Genomic DNA, 26,453 nt, shown 5'->3' with positions numbered 1-26,453 from the left:
CAAACTTCCTAGCCTATGATTTTGTAGGTTTTTTTTTTTTCCCCTAGAAATAAGAAAAGCAACACTCCATTGGAAAAACTCCAAAATTAAATGGAATGGAATGGGTAATGTTTCTCCTCCTTTGAAGTGAGTGATGTTGTTTTGGAAAGCATGGTCTTGAAGCAGCTTACCCAAGGGGCACAGAGACTCTTCCACAGACTTCATATGAGGTGAAAGCCATAATGGTCGCATGTGTAAATGCTCCATCCTGTGAGCCACCACCATCTCTGTGCCCATTTCAGGGTCTTTTAGGCCATTTATAAAGTTATTAGGAAGCCATCAGCTTCCTGTGGTGAAGAATTGAACAGAAAATGTCCTTACTTCCATCAAGCTGAGCCGTGTCCTTCAGAATTTACTCCCAAAGAATCACTCTGCCCACTAATCCAGGTCCTTGTAAATTGTCCTCTTTTATCTGGGTTACTGCAAGAGCCTCATACTTGATTTTTCTCCTTCTACCCTTCTTGACTAACCAGGGTGGGTTTTGAAAGGGCGAACCAGCTCTCTGAGGCATTTAAAGCACCTCAGTGCGTTCTATTGAGTTGATGATGGGTTGTAATCATTAATATGGCCTATGAATTCCTACACAGTCTTGGCCCTAACTTCTAAACTTTATTCTACAACTCTTTCCCAAACATACCCCAGTCACACTGATGATATTTCGGTTTTCTAGAACATATGAAGGTCTTTCGCATTTAAGGACATACTTATACTATGATAGGAGTACTCTTTTCCCGTTCTTACTTTGTATAACTCCCTTTATCTTTCAGGACTGTGCTTATGAGTCATTTTGAGAAAACTTTCTTGACAAATAATTCAAATCAATTCTTCCTTTTACATCCTCCTTAATCAGATTTATTACAATTTAATAACATTTTTATATTTTCTCTCTGGGAATAGGTACTAAACACACATCTGAAGAAATATATTTTAAGTTTAATGTGTAGTAGAGATTCTAAGCTTCATTCATTCTTCACATTTGTGTGCTTTGAGGCTTGGTCTTGCATTAATCTTTTATCATTTTAGTTCAGGATAAAATTTATATTTATTTATTACAAACACACCATAATAAAGTGAATTTTGTTTTTATGAAAGAACAGTTAGGCCATCATCATTTAGTTTAATACAGTGATTAGCAGAAGTTATAAAGGAAATCATTTAAAACACTTGAATAGGAAATGAATCTGTTAAGCCTTGTGTTTATAATATTGTTGCTTTTGAGTGGTTTGTAGGTAAGTATTGAGGAAAATGCTTAACAGATATGAAAACAATTTTACTTTAAAATTATAGCAAAGGAGTATTTAATCCAAAGGGGGTTAATAAATTTCTCAAAGGAAAAAGGGTTGTAATTATATTTAATCACTATCATTAAAAATAGTATTTCACAGGTTGAATGATTTTACCTCAGTGTTCTGAATACCAAGTAAACATCGACCATTATTTTTCTAATGTTCAGTTTGTTGTAAGAAAGGAGCAGAGTGAAGAAAGGGAAGAAAGCATGCTGTTCTGAAAACACCTGTAGGGTGAAATAAAAATGAAAGGAAATATTCCTTGTAATTGCTTAAAATCCATTAAAAAGGTTGCCTTTCCATGCAAAAGAGGGCAAAAGGTTGTGAGAAACACATTATAGAAAACAAAGATCAATGGGACAATATGATTAATTCGAACTTAAATAGGGAGGGTTCCCCATTTGTCACCCAGTGGCAATTTGCAGGAAACCTTAGCATTTCATCGAAAGGCTACTGTGAACAACTTTAAAACAATTAGCCTTCCTAGAACTGGGACTGAGGGCCTTCCTGAGTCCTCCTTGAGTGCACAGAAACCCCCTGGTTAATCTTCCCTTCTTTTCTGTCAACATGAATATTAAGTGGTTTCCTCCCTAGTGCACTATTAAGTTGTCTTATTCAGTATCACTTTCTGGGGACTCCACAGTTTGTCCTTCATGCTGAAGACGAACAGATAGGCTTGTTCAGTGGGCCTGGTGTCAGTCTCCATCATTACATGTGAAGTTACACTTCATCTTGAAGCTTTATGCCTAAGATGTTCTCACCTGGATGCATACACAAAAATGGGAGTTCGAGAGGTTTCTTAAATGGGTCATATATTTTAACTTTTTTTCAAACCAACTATTTTGATCACTATTTTTTTTTTTTACGAATTGCTTAATATATGTACAATGAATGGCATTTACTCACAAACTAAAATCCTGTGTGTACAAATGAGCATTCTCATTAAGCAGATAATGTTAATATTTCATTTTTATCACCAGTACCATGCACATTTATGAATTATAGATGCAGATTGAAATTTAATTTGACATAAATATTCAAGTATTTTGTGATTGTTTTCACAAATATTAGTGAGTGAGGTAATTGCATTTTCTGTTCTCCACATCTGTGAAGGCTACCTTTAAAAAATGTCACAGTGTCATTCTGCTTCACATCCTTTTGTCTTTCTTTTCTCTAAAGTTCAGTTTTAAAGTATGTTTCCTTCCAACTGTGCCATAACTCTAGGACATAAAAGAAGTAGTTATATAAAGACAAACATTGCAAGTTAAAAAAAAATAAAAAAATAAATAAAAGAAGTAGTTAGGAACAGATGATTTTTTATGTGTATTGTTTCCTTACAAATGCCTACTAATGCAATTAGTTACGTTCCTGAGAGGGTCTTTGTATTTATCTATTATATTTTGAAGGAACCAAGGCACAGTCTTTTCTAACACATTAGGGTGTTTATTGGCTCAGCTGGTTGGCTGACAGATGTTCCTTTCAGATGGAAGAAGAACTAATACAGCTAGATCAATTAAAAAAAAAAGTTGTGTCTTGGGTGGATTCACAGCTTTGTGTTTCTCTGTCATTTTTAGAGGAACTGTCCCTAGAGGAAACATCACCTTTATTATTTTTCCCCTTCTGTGATGTATATTAGTCACTAGAACATTACGTATAAATAAATAAATGATGAAATAATGAATGAATGAAATCTTTTGAAGAAATAATATTATTTCCATACAGCATAAATGTCCCTGAGGACCCAGTGAGATGACAGTGTAGCAACCTTTCCTCCAAAACTTAATGAACATTTTAAAGTGCTAGATGTTGATTGCTGCTTTATTCTTTGTAGGGTCTTGAGAAGAAATATTGAAAAATGTCAAACTTTGAATATCCAGTATTTTCAGGTGAAGGTTTTTGTTGTTAGGATGTCTCTGTCGTAGCACTTAGAACTTCACATGTAGAAAGTTGATTACTTTAAAACCTAGCTTATAGTAAACAAGTCATAAATTGAAGAGGAGATGTCATCTTGCTTCTTGTCAGTGACATATACATAAAATACATCTCTGTACCTTAGCATTATATGGCATTCTATATTAGCATTATAGAGTGGCTAAGCAAATTTATTAGGAATCATTTATTTTCTTCAAACTTCACTTGAAAACATTTTTTTCTTGTCCTATTTATATTGGAAGGTACAGGATGTGGAAAGCTGTATGGACATAGTAATACTTTAGGTGAAAATACTGATGGATTTCAATAATACAGGAAGGTGGGAACATCAGTAAGATTTTAGATTTATAGTCATGTTTTTCCTCTCTCATGGAGGCTAGGCACTGTTGAGATTATTTGGGATTCCTCTCCTTGTGTTCATTAGTGACTTGGAAGTGGATTAGGAATACTCAGTGTGGTAGGGTTGGGCATTACTGTTTTCTTTAATCAATATCCTCCTGATGAGAATAATCAACAGAAAAAATATATAAAGAAAAACCTTTTTGTACTTTTGTTTTAGTATATATACAAAATATTATTTGTGTATTTTCTCCAAAAGGAAAGCTTTAATTATATACTATTATTTCTTTTGGAACCTAAGTAGGACTTAAAATACTGTCTTTTGCTAAGCTCAGGATATTTCTCAAAAGTGCAAAAACAGTTTGAAATCTTGGCCACATTTTGTTGTCTTGTACTGCTGTGTTAGTCAGCTTTTCATCATTGTGAATAAAATACCTCTTAAGAACAACACAGAAAAGGAAAAGGGTATTTTGTTTCAGCAGTTCAGTCCATAGTTGGCCCATCCCCATTGTTCTAGCCTGAGATGAGGCAGATCATCATGGTGGAAGGGTGTGGTCGAGGAAAGTGGCTGAGCTCCTGCAGGTAGGAAGTGGAGACAGAGAGGAGCCAGGGACAAGAAATATGAGTTCCAAGAGCACACCTACAGTGACCTACTTTCTCTGCCATGCCCCACCTACCTAGGGTAACTACTTGATAGGTAATCCATTTAAACTATTAACCCATCAAATGGATTAATCTGCTGATCACATTTACATAATCAGTGGATTAATTATCTAAGCTTTTCACCTCTGAAAATTCCTGCATTGCTTAATACATGAGTTCTTGGGAAAACACCTGGTATCCAAACCATGAATCGCTTATTTTTAAGGACCCAATTTATTTTCATCATTTACTTTTACTCTCAAAAAAACGTAATATATAAGTTCTATATATTATTTCCCATACATTGGTCATTAGTATACCCCTTTAGTTGTGCCTTCTTGTGAATTATACTTCAGCTTATGAAAACTCTTCAACTTTTAGGGATTAAATTAGACTGTTTTATAAATATTGTACCTAATTTAAGTGTTTAAATCTTGTTTGGAAGAAGGGAGACATCTTAATATACATGGTCCTAAAGCATCTAATGGAAACTTCTTATTATTTATTTATAGATTATTTTTATAAATGATAGATGTTTTATAATGTAGAGAAAATAAGTAAAGTTGGAGAAAGTGAGCATTTCTCCCCCCCCCCCAGGTCAAGCAATGTCCCACTAAACAACTATAACTTATTTTTAAATGAAACTATATGAAATCTTGTCAATGATTGCATCAAAAATTGAGTAAAATTGTTCACATATATATTAGTTGTGATTTTGGATATAAATGATGTAGCACTTTGCATCATAAATAACTTACAGTAATGTACAGGTAAATCTATATGAAACATTAGCATTTACTTTAATCAAAGTTATACATTCAACATTATAGAAAATTTTGAGATTTGAATGCCTTTGTACTCCAAAAAGGAAGTTAAAATTCTGAGCTTTCAGTTTTGTTTTTGTGTTACTGTGAATTGAACCCCATGAGTCACATCCCAGCCCTTTTTATTTTTCATTTTAAGACAGGGTCTTACTAAATTGCCAAGGTGGAGTTTCCAGTTTTGTATTAAAGAATTCAGCAAACTGATATGGATCAGTGCAAATTCTACAGATTGTTTAAAGCTGGAGAAGCTGAGGTTTAAAAGGAAGGAATTTGGTAATAAGGACCTTTTAAAACGTTATTGGAGCTGCTCAATTAAACTGTTGCTTCTGTATAAACTATTTAAAGTAAAACAAGGATCATTATACAAAAATTGTACTGAAAATGAAATAATTTCAGTAAAGCACCCTGTCCTTAAAAATTCAACAGAGTATAACTAAGTGGCTTAATGTTTGTTAAACATGTTATGTATAGCAGAGAGTACTGTGCTGGGCACATAAACTACTAGGTGCAATCCTACAGAAAAAAACAAGATCTTTATAATTAACTAAAATTCCAGGACAGCAATCGATAAACTGCTTCTTATACTCTTTTATACAGGTAAGTAGCAAGCCTGGTCAACTTTAGTTTTATTGCAGGTGATTCCTGGTGTGGGGCTTAGCATAAAGGAATTATTGGCAAAGGTTAGTCAAGAAAAGATTGGAATCAACTGAGACTGATACTGTCCATCATCAACAGGACCTTCCAGTCTTATCTAGATTTTCAAGGGTTTTATTCTTTTTAAATATTCATTAGTGTATTATATTATACATAATAGCTGAGTTTGCTTTGACACATTCATAAATGCATGTAACATATTTTGCTCTTGAGAGTGAACTTACGCATGAACATATATAGTTCTAGATTCTCTGTCTCTGCCACTCTGTACTTGAGACCTAAGTTTTCATTAATATGTAGAAGTTAAAAAGGTAGATCTCATAGAAGAAGAAAATAGAATAGTGGTTACCTGAGGCTAGGAAACAGAAGAGGTTAGAAAGAGGCTCGATAAAAGTGTATCTAGATAGAATCAGATGGAAAAAATGAGACTTAGTGTCCTGCAGTGTAGGGACAATAGTTTACAATAGCTTATTATATATCTTACAAATAACTGCTAGGAAGGTGTTCACAGTGCCTTGATTTAAGAAAATGGTAAATGTCGAAAGAGATGGAAATGCTAATTACTCTGATTTGATCACTATACAATGTGTATATGTATTAAATTATCATACTATATCCCATAAATTTGATTGATTTTTTACATGTCAATTAAAAATAGAAAAAAGTAGACATCCAATCAATACTTTTACAATTCTAAGTTTTATGAGTTTCCTTAACACTGAAGGAAGTACTGGATATGTCCCCTTCAAGTATTTTACTACCTCATGGCAATACGGGGTTAAGTCAAAGTAACAGGGCACAAGACCCTAAACTGCAGGAGATGTGGAATCCTGTCCTCCAACACGTAGTTTTAGGTCTGTTTCAATGATTAATGAAATTATTGATATTATTCAGGTGACTTTTCATATGAAAGTCAAATACAAGTAGTTAATAGATCACATTATCTTTCCACTCATATATCATTTCAGCACTTGCAATAATTATATTCTTAAAACACAGTTTGTTTTTATGATTGAAAAAAAATGTAAATGTCATTGAAAAAATCAACACTGCTTCTTACCTACCTTGCAGTTAGTGAGCATCCACAGTTGAGAACTTACAACACAAAGACATCTCCCTTAGGTTTTATTCTTTAGCTTACTTAACAGTTTATCAATTGTTGTCCTAAAATTTTAGTTAAATATAAAGATCTTGTTGGGTTTTTTTTGGTAGAATTTCCTGAAATACTTTGCTCCAGGCACTTATATCTCATATTCCATAAATTAATTACCTGTACTAATTCACTTCTTATAACACAGGGTAGGCAATATTATTGCCACCATTTTTATACTGAGGTACTAAGAGTGTGAGCAATTTGTCCACAGTTCCCCAATTACTATGTCAGAATTTCAAAATTGAGTCTACAGTATATGTTCTCCAATAGCCCTACTGTACTGGCTTAAACCTGATAGGGTGCTTTAAAATTAAGAAAAAGAGTAGTTAACATTTTTATATTTGTGGTTCTGTTTCATCCTAACCCAGTATGTAGAAGCAGATAGAATTTTCTTTTCTTTTTTTTTTATTAGTTGCTCAAAACATTACAATGATCTTGACATATCATACATTTGATTCAAATGGGGTATGAATTCTTATTTTTCCCATGTGTGCAGATTGAAGGATCACATTGGTTATACAGCCACGTTTATACATACTGCCATACTAGTGTCTGTTGTATTCTGCTGCCCTTCCTATCCCCTTACTATCCTCCCTCCCCTCCCCTCCCCTCACCTCTCTCTACCCCATCTACTGTAACACATTTCTCTCTCTCTTTTTTTCCTTCCCCCTCACACCTTCTTATATGTAATTTTGTATAACAATGAGGGTCTCCTTCCATCTTCCATGCAATTCCCCTTCTCTCTCCCATTCCCTCCCACCTCTCTTCCCTATTTAGTGGTAATCTTCTCATGCTCTTCCTCCCTGCTCTGTTTTGAGTGACCCCCTTATATCAAAGAAGACTTTCAGCATTTGTTTTTTAGGGATTGGCTAACTGAAGCCCAAAGAGGAAGTGTTCCAAGGGCAAATGTGAGTTTGAGGTAGGCCCAGGAGTGGTTGGTTTTGTTCACGAAGAGATGTTTATCGCTCACTCTTTCAAATAGAGATGGATCAATGTTTTCCATGGGGACCAAATTCAACAGGACTGCCAGTTTCCCAGAGCCCTTGGTTTCTTCACCTCAGCTTCTCTGTTTGTCTTGTAATTACAGTGACCCAGCTACCCATAGGCCTTATCTTTTAGAAATTTGGTCAGAATTATAAAAATAGGTTATGTATTCTGTTGTTTATTTCAACTGTTAATAGTTTATTATGCCTTATGGAGGCATTTTGACATTTTTCTATTCCATATGCTAATGAGACTGACTTACTAGACATCCTTCATTACAAGATAGACTTTTTGCTAAGTGTTTTTCTGGCTGATCTTATCAATTTTTCTAACAGCAAAAGTATTCCTGAGGCTGATTAGGAATACTTAATATCTCATTATGGTGCCTTTAAAGTTGAAAAGAAAATTAACATTATAAAGATATATTAGGGGGCTGGGGATGTGGCTCAAGCGGTAGCGCGCTCGCCTGGCATGCGTGCGGCCGGGGTTCGATCCTCAGCACCACATACCAACAAAGATGTTGTGTCCGCCGAGAACTAAATAAATAAATATTGAAAAATTCTCTCTCTCTCTCTCTCTCTCTCTCTCTCTCTCTCTCTCTCTCTCTCTCCTCTCTCTCTCTCTCTTAAAAAAAAAAAGATATATTAGGTAAGAAGTATAGCTATAAATTAATGAAACCATGGTCATAGGTTGCATATGAAGAATACTTTCTGGTACTTTTTTCCTTTACATAACCTGGGACCCTTATTCATTTATTTTTTCCTAATTACTGTCTCTACAGTGATGTTTATTCCACAGGTATTGCTGTCCAGTCCATGGGGGAGTGTTTACACTGTGACTTTAATCATGGATTACAGTAGAACTTCCATGGGAGTGAATGTGATTGCTAGCCAGGGGCCATCTTGCTTAAATCACCTATGCTTCAGTGAATAAATTATTGCATAGTTCTGAAATTCAGAATTGATTTGAATAATATATTGGTTTCCCAGAGTGGGGTTTCCATACAGCTTTGTGGTTATTAGACAAACTCATCTAATCTCAGAGGAATCTACAGAAGATAGATTTCTAGAAAATTTAGTGTTATATTATATCGTAATATTATAATACATTGTAATATTCTCATTGCACATTTATTTACCTAAGGAAAAACCATATTGGTTTGCAAAGCTTCCTGGACAAATGAGCATATTTTTCTCTCTTCCTGTAGTTTTCTTCTCTTGGCTTTTGTGTCCTGGGTTTCTTCCCAAGCAGTGTTATGCAAATGAACCAATTAATGGTAGATAAAATGGTCTTCCTACCTCGCTGTGTTGGTAACTGGAAGGGCAACACTGTAAGTCACGTACCTATTCAGTGGATTCTATAGGCCACTGTGAGGGTCTGATTAGCTTGACTGTGGAAGACAATCGCAGAGGCATCTGCTCGGTTAATTTTGAGAGAAAATTTACCAGATGGAGGCTGAAGATTTAAGTGATTAGAAGGTAGTAGATTGGAATACAAATTGGATTAAAAGAAATTAGATTGATATAAATCGAATTGAGTCACAACAGTTTGTGTTGTTCGTACCAAGGGCCAGTGGATTATGGGAGAAGCAGATGCTCCAATGAGATAGGAATTAATGTGGCTTTGACAGTCCATCTGCGAAGGTCTGAATATCGAGTACATCCCTAATCTCTCTCTCCATTTATCAATGCCATAATGTTAATTAGTACTTCATTCATTAAGTTACTTACAGGAGAAAAAACCTCACCCCTATCCCCTCTTTGCTTGAGAATTTGTTATTCTGCCAAGAACTGGAAAGCTCTTTTCAGCTGAGCTAGCCACCGGTGACTGAGAGGGTAGACCTGTGTCCTGTCCCTCATGCATACAACTGCCTCTGGTTCAAGCACAGGAGTTTGAAAATATTCACTCCTGTATTTTTCTCTATAACTATATAGTCAGTAGGAGCCATTTGTTAATGCCTAGACACAGCTCCACTTAAAAGTGTGAATGAATTAATCTGATAATATAATCATGCATATTTATACATTCCGGATTTTATAACATATTCACTGAGTCATATGTTTTGCTTAATGGAATAAATATTTGACATTAATATTGAGTGTCAGATTCCTCCTTGAAGGGAAAAATGAGAAAATTGTGTTCCATGATTCTGTTTGTTTATACTCGTGTGTGTGTGTGTGTGTGTGTGTGTGTGTGTGTATGTGTTTGATGTCGCTGGACTAGATTATTTATATAGAATGGTTGACCCTGATTGTTCAAGAAAAAATTTAAATGAAATGTAAAGAGACATATCATTTTAAATACTTGTGCTTATACTAGGAATATGATCCTTTAAAATCCAAGAGGTATTGACATGGAGCCTCATTATTACACCTTTGGTCACAGTAGTGAAATTCAGCAGAAGGCAGCTCTGTCTTGGATCCCATCCAAGGGAACTGAGCCAGTGAAGATCCAAAGGTGATCTCACCTCTAAGATAGCCCGAGGGTGTGTGCACTCTAAGGACAGCCATGCAGAAATGCCCTAGTGTATTAATAACAATAAGGCAAATACAACTTTTGGAGACTAAGGCGGTGAGATGGGCCAAAATAGGAACACTGAATCCTGTGATGCAAGAAGTATAGCATTAAAGGTTGTGCCAATTCATTCAGAAATAATTGTGATACAAACCTGGGCTGCCTGCCAGTGTGCAAGCAGTAAGAATTTCTATTTTTGTTATGTGAAGTAAGTCAGTGGCTTGTGCAAAAGCCTGTTAGGTGTTGTAAGTTTTTGGTTTATCAAAGAAAATTCTATGGACAATGAAAAGTTCATGCAAGGTGCTTAATGTAGGAAATATATACATTCCTCACCTGGGATAACAAGGGGCTTCTTGTGCATTCTCTTCCCAGCATCCATTACTTAGATGGTTGTTGTAATCACTCTTAAAATTGGCTAAAGAATATGATCCTTTTAAAGCCCCTCTTTCTTGCATTTCAGAAATAACCTGACTTTAAGAGTAGGGACTGAATCTTAGGTCTGTCTGAATCCGGACTTCATGCACATTGTCTGCTTAGGGGCTATATTTAAATGCTGTGTGTGGCTCACATTTCTCATTGTGCACTTATGGATGTAAGTTGATTATAACGTAGAAGGTATCAAGCTAGATATTGGCACAATTTAGAAAAGGAGAAAGAAAAAAATACAATGAAATTTTAGCCTGCAAATTATAAACTGTAAAGCAGAATAAGGGTGATAAAGAACAAATTTGTTTCTTGCTGTTGTGAGACAAATTAAATAACACCTGAAAATAATTTAGCATTTAGGGGTAATCCTGTGTTCCTCTTTTGATACTTCAGTGCTCAATCTAATTGTCATTTGTCTAATTAATGGTGGATGTCTTCGTTAAGAACAGTCAGTACATCAAGGTGGTGCTTATTGAGCCTGGCAAAGCCATACACGTGCTTGTATTCATGCTTTTGTTTCCATGACTGACCATTGGGTGTTGAACATATTTTTGAGCCCCAGTGAGGATAATTAAAGTAATCACTTGATTGTAAACTAATGACAACAGAGATCCAACCTCCTCATTTGCTGATTGTTGATAGACTTTCGACCGTTGATATATTTTCCCTGTGAAATGTTTCAGTGTTTTTGTGCATTGGAGTTCAAATTCCATGTGCTAGATATGTGAAACATACCGAAACTGAGTCTGATGCATATGTGTCAACTGTGTTGCATAGATCCAACTATATTCTAATTATTTCTGTTAATAGTCTCCCAAGGAATATTCAGAGATTAGGATTGATTATGCTTCTACCTAGTAAATAGATAATTTTTCTTTGTTTTATATTTTAAAATGGTCATAAACTGTATGGAAAATGTCAGCCAGATTCTATCACAGCTAGCATAGTTAGCTCAAGGATTCATATCTGTGGCAGGTGACCTGCAGGTCTGATGTCAAAAGAGGAAGTTTAGAAAAATGTATCAGGAACAGGCCACCTCAATGAAACAGAGCCTTCTGCATCTTATTTTTTCCTCTTGTAGTCAATATATTCCAAATTTACAGTCAACTGAGAAAATGAGAAACGCGGCCAATTCTAATATAGGAAGTGATGTGCTGACACCTTTGACTATAAACCCAATGTCACAAAGACATCATATAACATGGGTAAATACTTCCCAAACAAATGCCAAGACTTAGCATGGTGCTTCACAGGTTTGTGTTTCATCTCAGGTCTTCCAAAGCAATTTACTTAATCCTGGCTGCATAAAAAATTGTTCTAATTAGTTATACATGATAGCAGAATGCATTTTGACACATTGTACACAATTTGTAATTCAGCTGACTGAATAAATGGATTTCTACTGGCTAGAGGGATGGGAAGAATTTAGAGTAGTCCAAGAAAGTTGGGGAAGTTTTGGCTATTTCACATACTTCCTTGTTTAAAGATAAACTGCAGGTAGATGTTCTAAAATCCTTAGATATTTTTCTAGAAATAAAATGATGAGGGAGAGAAAGGAGGATGCTCAGAAGAGCCAAAGGTGAAATTGAGCCTCTGGAGAGATGGTGGCTGTGAAGCTGAGAGGCAGACATAAACCTGGAGAAAAGGAAGAGCCCATCAGGATCTGAGCTATGTGGATATGAAAGAAATTAAAGAGTTAAAGTCCAGAATGGGGATTTGAGCATGGAGACTTAAAAAGGTAGGGATGATGGGAGGAAGAAGGATGAGATATGACACAAGGAGAGAGGAGAGGGAACAATTTTGAGATACAGAATTTGAGAGGATGACTTGAGTTTTGGGGCTGGCATGTGCATAAAGCCCAACTCATTCCTTAGCTGGAAATACTAAACTGGAGAGTTGAGTCTTTTCACAGAGAAGATACCTGACTCTATGCAAGGGAATGAAGGTTCCGTGGAAAGCCCTGGGGAGAGCAGAGGTTCAAGGTACACACATCTTGGGAGGTGTCACCTGGAGTCAGAAATTACTGAACTCAATTCAAACTTTTAGTTCCATGGTTTACATACAACTCAAAGATATTTTTATTATCCCATTTATGGTAGAAAAATTAATTATTAATCAAAGAAACCAGTAATGATCTTTCTTTAAAAAAAGAAAAAAAAAACAAAAAAACAAACAAACAAAAACAAACAAACAAACAAAAACTCCATGCTGTTTATCTCTTTAAAAAAAAATTGTTCTAATTAGTTATACATGACAGACAGCAGAATGCATTTTGACACATTGTACACAAATGGAGCACAATTGCTCATTCCTCTGGCTGTACCTCTTAAAAACACACAGCCCTTATCAGTTTCTTTGAAACAGAATACATACATGGAATATGAAGCAAACATCACTATATTCTTATAATTTGTACACATTTTCTTTCAAATTTTCACATTCTGCAGCTTTATAAAGTCCAGCTTTTTCGAGTTGAATGTATTGAATTCTTGACTATAAAAGCAACTTCCCATATTTGAAAAATACCACCTTATTCTAAGTTGTCATTACTCTTGTCTTTCACAGTCACTATAGCCGTATACCTTTTTATTTCCTCGGTTGTCGGAATTTTATTTCCTCTTAGCATAATCCAGAATAATTCTGTGTGTTCCACTCCCTTTGCTTTGTGACAAGAAAGCATTGCATTTTGAGAGTGGCTGGAGGGAGGTTAATTCCATGTCCTCCCGGTAACAACCTAAGAAAACCTAGGATCATTGCTTTCATTTGATCCCTCATTTGATAAGGCTTCAAAGTAAATGGACTGAGTGGAAAATAACATTTTTCATAAGTTCTCTAGAAAGTGCAGATGTTTTTTTGAGAGACCCGAGGAATTGAGTCTCATATATTTTAGTGAAACATAATTCAAGCAGAAAAATATCATTTTAAAACATTTATAGCCTTCCCATTTGCTGATTTTCTCCATTCAGCAGAAAAAAGTAAGCTCTTTTTTTTTCTATGCACACAGAATCTTTTAACTGAAAACTACACTCAGTATTTCTCTTGTAATAGTGATATTATCTGGTGGTCATTGTGTTCTGAAACAGAAGACATCTCTGGAAAGGAAATTTAAAGTTTTATTGAATCACTTACTTTTGAAAGAAATCAACAGATATCATTAATAGACAAAAATGAAGAGAAAGTAGATTTTCAGATGAAAAGTATCCTGTCCATTAAGGTAACATATTCCTTATCTACTAAAGTAAATTCAGTTTTCAGTCTCAATTTAACCAACCATTTACACAGCTTTTCAATGAATGTTTTAATAAAATCATTAGTTTTCCAAATAAAACTGTATAAATAAAAATTCCTTAAAGAGATTAACTCAGACTTATTCATTATTTTAATGCAACACATAAAGTGAGGACAAAATTCAAACTTAAAATATTTCTTCAGGGTCCTAAAACTTTGAAAATAGATTGTATTTCAACCTATTTGCACCTGATTAACTGGCCCACTTTTCAAGCTATTTTGTATCAGAAATCTTGTCTAAATTGCTTTTAGTGGAGTAAGCATTTTACTTAGACTTGCTGCATGAAGTAAAAGTGAATTAGGTGTGTATCCTACAGATACCTCTGCAGAAATGTGATGCTGTGGCCCCTCTTCAGTTTGGTCAACTGTGACAACCCATTCAAAGCAACAAATACAAGTTACATTCAGCTGGTTTAAGAGTCTCCTTTGCTCCCCAGGTCCAAGTTTCAGCCAAGAATTCCAATAGGCCTTTGTACGATAGAAAGAAAGCTGAATACGGCTATTCCCAAAATTCAAGGAAAAACAAAAACAAAAACAAAAACAAACTTTCTACTATTGAGGTAACTGTATTAATCCTTGACATGGGGGTCTTTCTCTCTCTCTCTCTCTCTCTTGCAAGAGGTCTAGCCTTATTGTAAAAATACACAATACCATAAGATTTTAATTTAGAGATTAAAAAAATGGGTTGCTTTTACAGGGAAAGAATAATTTTCATTTGGTCCATCCCTTGAAATTACTGTTTAGAGTTTTAAATAGGTTCTAAATTAATCTTCCTGTTTATATCATGTCACCTCAATCAGGTGATGTGCCCTCAACAAATATCATTTGATAGCCCTTAATCCTGTCTAAGATTTAGAGTAAAATCTACCAAAACATGTGTGCTTTTTGTATACTAATCATGCAACGGTTTTAATATTTTCTTGAATACAAGTCATCAGTGTTTGTATAGCTCATTTTGATAAGATAGGTGAGGGATACAGAAAGTTATTTAGAATTAATATTTGTTTATAATTTAGTGAATAAAGGTTGGAAATTATTTCTTCAGTATGCCTGGATAATAATGCTTGGTACTAATGTCCTACTTATCCAATTGGTAATGAGCTGCCATAGAAACTTTCTTAAGCTGTTAAATAGCTTTTTGATCAAAATTAGCTGCTTATAGCTCCTTTGAGATAATAACAAAAGTGACTTTGTCTATTCACTTATTTGTATAACATATTGATTGGGCACCTAATATTTTCATCTTTAGAACTTAATATAGTATGGCAAAGCTGATAAGGTACAGAGCTATGCAACATAAATCCTTCAAGGAGGACCAAATAAGATACATAGAAAGCCCTTCAGTTTGGTAAGTAGGAATGGGTAGAAAATTAGAGAAGAGGGATACACAGAAGCTGTATTTTGAGTGACTTAAAATTACATAAAAGGACCATATTTTGTACAATGATGGTTCCTTGTCTTTATGGGGTCACATATTTCTTTTAAGTATAGTGATCAAGGTTATCCTGATGAAAGATCATACATTATACTAATGCTAGTAATCATAGCAAACTTTTTCTGAACTCTAACTTCCACTCAACACATGCAAAAATGACATTCAATCCACTAGCTATGTTATTGGTCTGGTGCTGGTAAATTCTAAAATAAATGAATCAAAGTATGGAGAGGTAAGAAACTTATCTGAATACACACTTCTATCTAGCATTTGAAAAAGAGCAATTTCAAGCCAGAATTATTCTACTGATAGAGAATCTATATTAACTTCTAAAGATGTACCCCCCCTTTTTTCTCCAGAAGACACATGTACACATACATACCAAATTACATATTATCACTTACTACCATTACATGTAAGGCCATACATAGTTTAACAATCATATTTAAGGGCTGGGGTTGTTGCTCAGTGGTAGGGTGCTTGCCTTGCATGTGTGAGGCTCTGGGTTTGATTCTCAGCACTGCATAAAAATAAATGATTCGAATAAAGGTCTCTCTCTCTCTCTCTCTCTCTCTCTCTCTCTCTCTCTCTCTCTCTCTCTCTCTCTCATATATAAAGGGTAATGGCATAATGCAGTGACATTCACATGGTACACCAATGTCTCCAGGAGATGAATGCTCACTACAAGTGCATGAACCTAAAATCAGCCCTTTTATCCATCACTTGGACATGAGGCAGCTGAGACACTTGATTTAAGACAGCTCTGATTTTTTTTTTGGTAGTGATTAGCCATTATTCTTTTAAGTAACTAACTGAATTATATTAATATTTTTAATCCTGTCTTTTAAAAATACTTAACATAATATATAGTAAAAGAAATTTGTGTGCAGGTTAACCAGGATCATTGAATTTCAATTTAACTTTATAATAAAATGTTTCAGCATAGAGAAAAATATACAAGAGTTCTAGGCACATTTATTCATCCAAAACTCAATTTTAACAAATAGTACATGTATTCACATGTCAGAGGTGTTGGGAATGGCGTGTTTTAGGCACTGACAGGGGGTCTTTGTTATCTACAGTTACTAAGATTAATGTTTCTGCTGTAGAAGTTTCAGAATATAAATCTTAGAAAATAGAAGGCCAAAATGTTATCAGTACATCAGAAGTTTAGTTAAGTAGCACACCATATATTATCTACATCAAGTCAATGTTACTAGTTTTTAGAAAACACTATCGAACAATTTTCTGAGTTTGGAGTTTGATTTATTGCATATTCTGTAAATCTAAACCATGTCAAAATATTTATAACTATGATGATAAGAAGCTAAATTTCAAAGATCTCTTTCCTGGAATAGGGATTGTTTTTGTCATTCTAAGGCAAATCTGCATAACCCATGAAAGCTGCTGATTTGGTGGCAAATCACTCTTTAAAGAATGCCTTCAACCATGTATGATGTAGCAAATTGATTTGAAATAGTAATGGATGAAAGTCCAGGTTAATATATTGCCTCCTCACTGAATTGTTGGAAAATGAGTTTATAAAGTAGGAAATTAATTTGTTATTTCTCAGGAGGAATATCACCCCTAAAAATTTCCTGGAAACCTTTCAGATTAGTGGTTCAAAATTTCTCTTTAGTGTTACAGAGATATTCCCATATGGCCACCCTGGATTCAATTGCTTTCAGTTACTGATTTTAACTTAAACTAGTTCTACATTCCCTCTGGATGCTGGTACACTGATACTGGAGCCCACCTGCTCAGGCAAGGTCAGGGGTTCAGTGCCTTGGAACTGAGCAACCAGAAAATGTAACATTCTTAAGAGAAGATTAAAACTTATCTGATAAACTGAATAAAGCATGGGGTGGTGGAGAAGAAAAGAGGTACAAGTGTTCTAGTTTTAATATTTTTAGCAGTCTCTGTTAATCGTAGATAAATAAGGACTGAAATACATTTGTGAATTCAGAGAAATAGTTTTGTAAATGGCTCTTGGTTACCTTTTCCTGAAATAGAAACTTTTCCCCTCCAAACAAGGAAAACAATTTTGAAGATCTTTGATGAAGTTTGTATTTTAAAAATTAATGAAACATTTACCATGTATTTATTGCCAATGGGAATAAATTTCATAGATGTTTTAGGATAAATTAATAAATTTCAAGTATTACATAAGCTTTTTTCTTTTTTTCTCTTTTAACATAATTGTTAAATTTCAGAGGATTGGCTAAGAATATATATTGGTACACATGGGCTTTGATAGCAGACAAACCTTCCAAGAGCCAACTTTTGCAATCTATACATTCATTAAAAGTATGAATGCTGTCATGTAGCTTTAAGTTTTTTGTTTTGTGATCATAAATTTAAATTGTTCTCATTATCCTCTCTTTTAGATGTGTCCATTAAGACATTATTGATGTGATATCCAAAAAGTGTGGATCATGCTTCAGAGCAATATTTTTGGAGCAATTTATTCTTCTAATTATCTCAGTTTGGGGATAAAAAATAGTGCCATTAAAAACAGGTTAAGTAATTACTCAAGGCCATACAACTAATTATACAAAAATGCAGAAAATAAAGTCAAAACAAAACACAGAACAACTAAAACTTAGTCCTTGGGAATTTCTATTTTAGAATTCCAAAATGTAGGTAGGAGGAAGAGGGTATGAATGATGAAAAGTCATTCAGTAAACAGAGAATGGAGTCAAAGTTAAGGCAACTGTGTCCCATTCCCAGGTGTGGGGGAAAAAAAGTAAAGTTCATTGGGGCTCTAATTACTCTCTGTGTATAACCAGTCTTTGAGATAAAAGTTTTTCTAGTATCTTAATCTTCTGCCTCATTTCATACAAAGGTAATAGAGACCTTGAAATAGTGGGGACTTGCTTTTAGGAAATGAAACATTATTGAACAATTTAATCAGTTTGGAATCATTTCATTGCATCATATTTTGGAGAGCCATATTGTACATCTGAGAACTCTCAGAATTGAAGCTACATTTTGGCTGGGTGTAGTGACACATGCCTGAATCCCAGTGACTCTAGAGGCTGAGGCAGGAGGAGTAAGAAGTTCAAGGCCAGCCTCAGTAACTTAGGGAGACCCTGTCTCAAAATTTAAAAACAAAGGACAAGAAATCAATGTTATCTCAGAGGTACAGCACCCTTGGGTTTAATCCCCTGTACAAACAAACAAATCTGCCCGTTGAATTTGACAAGAAAACATTTTTTAAATTCCTTTAACACATAAAACCCTTTAGTTTTAGAATTAAAAATAGGAACTTTGTTGAGTTTCAGTATGCAAATATGCAAGAGTCTTTGTGCTTTCCAAATATTTACTTACCATCCTATCACATTGTAGGACTTCATCAGGAAAAAATATATATATATCTGAAAGTCCAATTCTCTCTCTCCCTCTTGCAAAAGGGAAGTACACTGGGATTTAGAAAAAATTCAGTGATGTGAAAGTTCTGAGGATTGATTTGATGGAGTGATAGAGGAATTTGTTAATTACATTTTCTTATAAAATATTTTAGCTTATTAATGAGAACAGCATTCATGGTGGCACTGAGACATATTTCTCTCATTGAAGAGAAATTTTGAATACGACTTATTTTGATAGAGGAGAAAGCAGTAACAAAACTTGAATTCTTTTGAAATTGAGTCTAAAGATAATAGCCGGGTCTTGCTAAATGTATCAAGGAGTACAATATTAATGCTAGATTCACCCTTTAGGGAAGAGAACCTTGCTGATGTGATTACTGTTCTATGTGTAAAATTTCACAAATAATACATGTAATGATTTAAAGGAGGAATAGGAAGATACACTGAATACCATGACACCCTCTGATGATCATTCAATCTATCTGATTTCTTTTCTAAACCAACTGGTGAAATGACTTTGATTTACACATGGTTGAAGTAAGGTAGACAATTATAATAATATTAGCTGGATAATAACTTATATCCTTTATTTCTGACACACTGGTTCCTTCTTCTGCATGTTTTTATGCAGTGTTAGTGTAGTTATCACACTGGGATAGATCTCTGGCCATTTTAGAATTGTAGTAAATATTCAGACTCTTTCTGGGTTAATATTACTAGGAAAATCTATTTGGAAAGTAATTTGTTAAAACAAATATAGTTATGAATTGGGACACACCATCACATATGCTCTTAAAGAAGAGAAAAAACGGACTTCATGACAGGATGCAGGTAGACACGATGAGGTGTATTTCATACTTTCCCCAATTTGCCAAGAATTTCATCTGCTCTTAGAAAAATTCAGAAAAGTTTAAGATGCATTTCTTGGCTTGTAGAGGGACCAAAAGTTGATAAAGCCAAGTTGCAGGAATACTGTATACTGTAATAATGTGGAAGAATTTACTTTGAAACACATGAGGTGAAATAAACAAGTGTTCTACTAGGTAGTTTATCTTCTTTGTTCTGTTATATAATTGAAATTACTTCCTGAAAACAAAGTTTGCAGTACTCACTCCCTACAAAGGAGTGGTTATTGACTTCACAAAATCAAATTAAACTGTATTCATGAATTTTGATTTTTATACTTCACCTTGGAGAAAGTTGAAGAGCTTAAACCACTTAAGTTTAAAGAATTTAAATATTTTTCCAAAACCATTACAAAATCATTGTTTGAGAGTCTCTGAAAAGCAGAATTAATCCATTATGTAAATTTGAGTACTATTCAAATATTTGAGCATTATTCAAAGATGCATCTGCATCTGTCTGGGCTGAATGATGTGGCTGTGGAATGTTTGCATCTAGCCAAGTCAAGTGAATGGTCTACTCTGAGTCTGCAAAAAGAAATACCTAGATGATCTGATGCAAGTAGTCAAAGAATTGCACTTTGAAAAACATAAATGATACTTGCTGGCTCAATTATAACTAGGCATTCTGGTGATTCATTTCATTGAAATCAACTTTAAAAGACGGTTTTGGAATTAGCCTAGATCAGGTATGTGTTCTTTCCTTTCTCCTTCAACCATTTATTTGAAAAGCCTGGCATATTCTGAATGAAAGATCTTATGTTCCTATTCTGCCTCTTCAGGATTTTTTATTATGAATGTCATATGGCTATATCACAGTGAGTTTTTGTAAGAAAAATAAAAATTTACTTGTCATTTGTAGGATCTTCTAAATGCTTTCCATTATGTTTCTTTTATAATAATAACCAGGGAGAGTTGACCAAAATATTTTTGATTCAAACTTGACAGATTGCCCAATTAATAATTGAGAAATAGAGGATACCTGAGTTGATATCAGCTGCATACAAAGTTAGAACCATAGACAGTTCTTCTGATACATTGCCATTCATTATAGGGTTCTTGAATATGTCCATAATATTAACATTATATCAAAATAATTTTCTCATTTGAAATCTGGAAAAGAGGTGGTTCTATATCAGACAAGCATAAATTAAAAATGAATTTATTAATGGAAAGTTATAAGCAGGTAGAGTAGGGTCAGAAAACTTTTTCTGTAAGTGACCAGGTAGTAAATATTTCTAGCTCCATAGGCAAGAGCCTTTCTTTCCTCTCTTAGACCTCCTTCTTCTCCCCTTTTTCATACACCTTCTTCATCTTCTTTGTTCTCCTCCCTCTTACGCTCCCCTCCCTCATTATCTTATAAAAATGTTTTTAAAAATATAAAAACATTCTTAGAACATATAAGAACTGATTAAATCATTGCTTCTCAAACTTTGATCTGCATCCACATCCTTTGAGAGGGATTTTGTTAAAATGCAGACACAGATTGCTTAGGGTTCTGTATTTCTAATGTGTCTTTGTGTGGTACCTGTGTTGCTAGCTGGGGACCACAATTGAATAACAAGACTCTTGAGTTTAAACTTTTTTGTTGCACTTCATGTGATGAACAGCTCCCCCTGTAAAGTTTGGTTTGGAATCCCCAAAGAGTTCTATTGACAACTCAGCTTTTGTTGTTGTTGTTGTTGTTGTTGTTTTATGCCAGATAATTGAATTGTTTTGATAGTCCTTTCTAATTTTGAAGGTGTAGAGACTCAGGCGTCTTTTAAAATTTAGTGCAAGATATGTTGACTATCACCATCCCCCAATATCCCCACATGTACACCCATCTTTCTGCAAAATAACAAAGAATTCATGAATCTACACGAGGCTTCTCATTGGCTCTTAGGGACCACTTCTGTAATTGTATAATGTCTAAATTGAAAAAGCTCAAAATTGATCCCCATTCTTGTAATAATATCTTAAAATTTATAGTTTTATTTTTTATCTCTTTCTGTCTCTTTCTATCTGGATGTGAGTCATTTCAAGACCCAAGTATTGGTAGGAGAGCACACAAATTGTTACACATTTTATTAAATTTGTTCATAGTACCCTTTTATACATTACTGTTCTATTTTTTATTTTTTTGATACTGTGGATTGAACTCAGGGACACTCAACCACTGCGCCACATCCCCAGCTCTATTTTGTATTTTATTTAGAGAAATGGCCTCACTGAGTTACTTAGCGCCTGGTTTTTGCTGAGAATGGCTTTAATTCAAGATCTTCCAGCCTCAGCCTCCTGAGCTGCTGGGATTCTAAGCATGCACCACCATGCTTGGCTACATTACCGTTTTTAAACTGCTTTATTGATAAATAATTCATATGTTCAAAACACCCTCTATAAGTGTACAATGCAAGTTTTGTTATAGAGTTGTGTAATCGTCACCATGCTCAACTTAGTAGATTTTGATCACCCTCCAAAGCAACTCCATCCCCCCTAGCAGTAACGCCTCATTTCCCCTGACTCTACTCCCATCCCCCTGATTAAGTCTCACTAATCAGCTTCCTATTTCTATGGATTTTCCTATTCTGGACGTTTTATATAGATGACATTGTACTGTTTATACTTTTTGTGATTAGCTATTTTCACTTACATTTTCAAGGTTAATCCATGCTATAGCATAATGGCAGTTCTTATTCATTTTTATTGAGGCATAATATTCTATCATATGGCTATAACACATTGTATTTATTTATTCATCATCATCATTAATGAGCATTTTATTTTTCTGCTTTTTTGACTATTATAAATAATGCTGCTTTGAACATTCATCTATAAGTTTTTGTGTTAAGGATGTGGTTTCATTCCTCCTGACTATATTACTTAGAGTAGAATTACTGGGTCACATGGTCACTACAAAAAAGTGGTGTTTTCAGAACTTCCCAGATTGTCTTACTATTTCACATTCTCATCAGCAATATATGAAGCTCTCAAGTTTTTCTTCATTTCAGACAACACTTTTTTATTTTACTTTTATTTAAAATAATATAGCCACCTAATGAGTATGAAATATATCTTATTGTGATTTTGATTTGCATTTTCCTAATCATTAATGATGACCCACATCTTTTTGTGTGCTTACTGGCTATTTTTCTAACTTCTTTTTAAATTTAAAACCACTTGTACATTTTTAAATTTGGTTATTTATATTTTTGAATTATTATTTATATATTTGAGGTATGTTTCCTATCAGATATATGATTTGTTTTCATATTTTTCTGATTCTGAGTTTGCTTTAATTTTTTGATTTGTTCTTGTAAGCACATTTTAAAATTTTATAAAGTCCATTTTGTCTAGTTTTATTTCTGTTGCTTATGTTTTTTTTTTTTTTTTTCATCCAAGAAAGCTTCAGCTAACCCAAGGAAATGAAAATTTGCTTCTGTAATTTCTTCCAATTGCTGGATAGTTTTACTTCTTACATATAAGCAGTAGGTGGCCTTTTGAAGTGTTTATAATGGGAATAAATTTACTACAGGAATATCCTGATGTGACAACACTAACAATCTGTATGTAACATAGTGTACCTATGTGCTAATAATAGATGTGTAAATTCTTCTGTGAGTTCATTGAATATATTGGATTGTAAATCCATTACTAAAGATTTTAGATATTTTTCCCTTGTTATTTTTCCTTTTTTTTTTTTTTTTTTTTTTTGGTACTCAGGGGCACTTGACCAGTGAGCCACATCCCCAGACCTATTTTGTATTTTATTTGGAGACAGGGTCTCACTGAGTTCCTTGTCGTCTCCCATTTGCAGAGGTTGGCTTTGAACTTGGAATTCTCATGTCTCAGCCTTCCATGCTGCTGGGATTACAAGTGTATGCCACCGCACCTGACTTTACATTTTATTTAATACAATTTGTGTATTTCATGTCTTATTTAGGCCTTATCCAGTCTGACTGTCTTGTATAGTAAGGAACTATTTGATACAATAAACAGCCACCCAGTAGTGTGGAAAATCAAGTTGCTTACTTTTGGCAATACAACACTATCTTACAGTAGGAAAAATATAGATTGTTGCATATGGGAAATTAGAGAAGAATAAGGAAGATACTAAATAAGATGACTGTAGCCCACCATTTTTAAATAAAAAATGACATGAAACTATTCATGCATTTTAGAATCAGATTCTATTCTTGCATGTCCAGACCTTTCCATTTGAGAATATGTTATTGGTTTGCAAAATATGATTTAAATTCTTTGGGAATTTTTGATAATTAAAAAATCATTGTTACTTTATGTATTCTGTCAAAGCCTTGTTGGATTTACGAACCTGGTATTTATAGATACATAACCTTTATTATTGAGATTCATATTGCATTTACTTATTCATTTGCTTTCCTTCATTTTTATGTTTAAATTCTTATCTGTCAACTGTAAATTACTCTCTTGCTTTACGTACTAACATTTATAATGTATGTTTTTTTTTCTGTATAAGATAAAAAGTGATAGTAAACAAACTTTAAAAGTTAATTCTCATCAAACAAGAGCAAGTTATTCATGATCAAATTAAATTCCCTTTGTTAACTTAAAATATGCATTTCCAATTAGTATTAAAAGTGAACTAAAATTACTTTGAGGAGTAAACATTACTTCCGTTTATTGATCAAAAATGTATTCATAGTAGGTGAATATGTGGAAAATTATAAGAACAAACTATTAAGAAACTCTTATTGAGGTCATCACTATGTGCCCACACATGGGTACTCCTTTTAGCATCTCAGTTTAATTTATTTGCAGAAGCTATAGAACATTACCACAAATAATGATTACTAATACCTTAGAAATTTGAAGTATCCCAAACATCACACTGTATAAAAACTTGACCTTAAAGTACCACCATGTGCTTTTGTTTTTATTTCACTGAGCCCTTTGTGGCTCAACTTTCATTGATATCAGAAGGAGATCAGTGGTACCTAAGTACTGGTGGCTATGTACTTTACAGAGCCAAGAGATTTACACAGCTCACAGTCCTGGAAGTCCAGGAGCCTGGTGCCTGCATCCACTGGCTCTAATGGGAGCCTCTGGCTGCAACACAACATGGTGGATGTCAGCACTGTAAGAGACAGATTAAATGTAAAGACAAAGCCAGAGCCTTTCAGAGGCAGGCTTACTCTTTTAAAAACAGCTCATTCTTGCAAGAAGAACTAGATAACTCTACAAATCCAGCAGTAACTCCTTCCAAGGATGTTACTCACAATGACCTAACTACCTGCCACTATGCCCCACTTCTTAAAGATCTACCCTTTCTCAACAATGCCATACTGTGAACCAGTTTTCCAAAAGAAGGACCTTGGGGTCATACCATATTCAGACCACAGCAATACTCATCAATTTTTCTTATTATATGGCAACATACAAAATTCTGTCAGGTGTCTATATTATAATATGCTTTATAACTGCTTCCCTTTTTCTAAATGCAGCGTCATTTCTGAAGGTTAGATTTTTTTATTGTTTTATTTGACCAATTCTTTCATCTTTTACCTCCATTGCTATCCATCTTTTATACTGCAAATAAAAGTGTCTTTCTAATATAGAAAGTCCAGTCACTGCCCCTTCACAGCCTGTTAGCCACATGGGATAAAAGGTATACTCTTTAATATGATATTCACTCCCTTTTGTATCATACTCAAGACCAGTTGTATCTTCACCAGCTGCATCAAGTTGCTCCCTGGTTATGAAATGCAGTACGTGCATAATCTCATTGCTCTACCCTTTGTTCATGGTGTTGCTTCAGTCTGTGAGTCTTCTTCACTCAGGTGACATATTTTCTTTCTGCCACCTTTTTGGGAAGAGGTCTCTTATTATGCTGAAGTTAGGGTTAAAGCTTTGTTTTTATCCTATAATGCTTTCTTGAACCACCCTAGAATACATTTCACTTTAACTTGGTGACTTATTACTTAAATTCCTCAGACAGACAAACCTGGGTTCATGGGTTGCCTGTTCTGTTCATTTCATCTACATTTCTGGGCAACTGATACCACTCCGAAACTACTTCCTCAAGTATTACGTGAGCTATATTGTTCATAATTCATTGGCCTCTTTTGTGTTGAAGTGTGATAACACAGTGCAAGCCCAGTAAGTGGTAACTCTTGTCTTCTAAGCACTTCCCACTTACCTTTCTTAGTAAGTACTTCAGACAGGAAATTAAGTTTTTTCCCCCATTTCAACATGTTGGTCCCCAAAGAAAATCTTGTCAAGATTCATGGCTATTAAAAAATATGCAAAGGTTTTCAGCTATGTGGATAGTTCAAAGGCTGTTACTGAGAAAGCAGACGGATCCAGGCTGCAATCTATTGCCTTAAACTGTGTGCTGAATATTGGTGCTTGTAAACTGAAGAGGTCAAATTGGTAGGGAGCAATTGACAGTTGTTTAGAGGCTCTTGAAATGGACTCATCAAATACCAAAGCACTGTACCAGAAGATAAAGCCATCCAGGAAGAAATGCTAAAAGTCAAACAAAAGATAAAGGCAGAGAAAGATAAAGAGAAGGCAGTATATGCAAAAATGTTTGCTTAGTAAGTATTCAATTTTGCTTAAATATTATGCATTTGTTGTATGAAGGAAATAATACAGTGTAAGAGTTATTGTCTATATGTGATCGCTAATGTGATTCCTTGGACAT

At 34.4% G+C, this 26,453-nt stretch overlaps 1 protein-coding gene across 1 annotated transcript in view; it reads left to right on the top strand.

The window, feature by feature from the left end:
- The window catches only part of ROBO2 (roundabout guidance receptor 2), a gene marked incomplete at its 3' end in the record, with an annotated part of 571,084 nt that overhangs the window by 29,809 nt on the left and 514,822 nt on the right, over positions 1 to 26,453 (top strand). The gene's annotated exons all lie outside the window — the stretch shown is intronic.

Source organism: Spermophilus citellus (genome assembly GCF_964194105.1).
Source record: "Spermophilus citellus genome assembly, chromosome: 7".
Classification (NCBI taxonomy): domain Eukaryota; kingdom Metazoa; phylum Chordata; class Mammalia; order Rodentia; family Sciuridae; genus Spermophilus; species Spermophilus citellus.
This window is presented reverse-complemented; position numbering and strand designations above follow the sequence as displayed.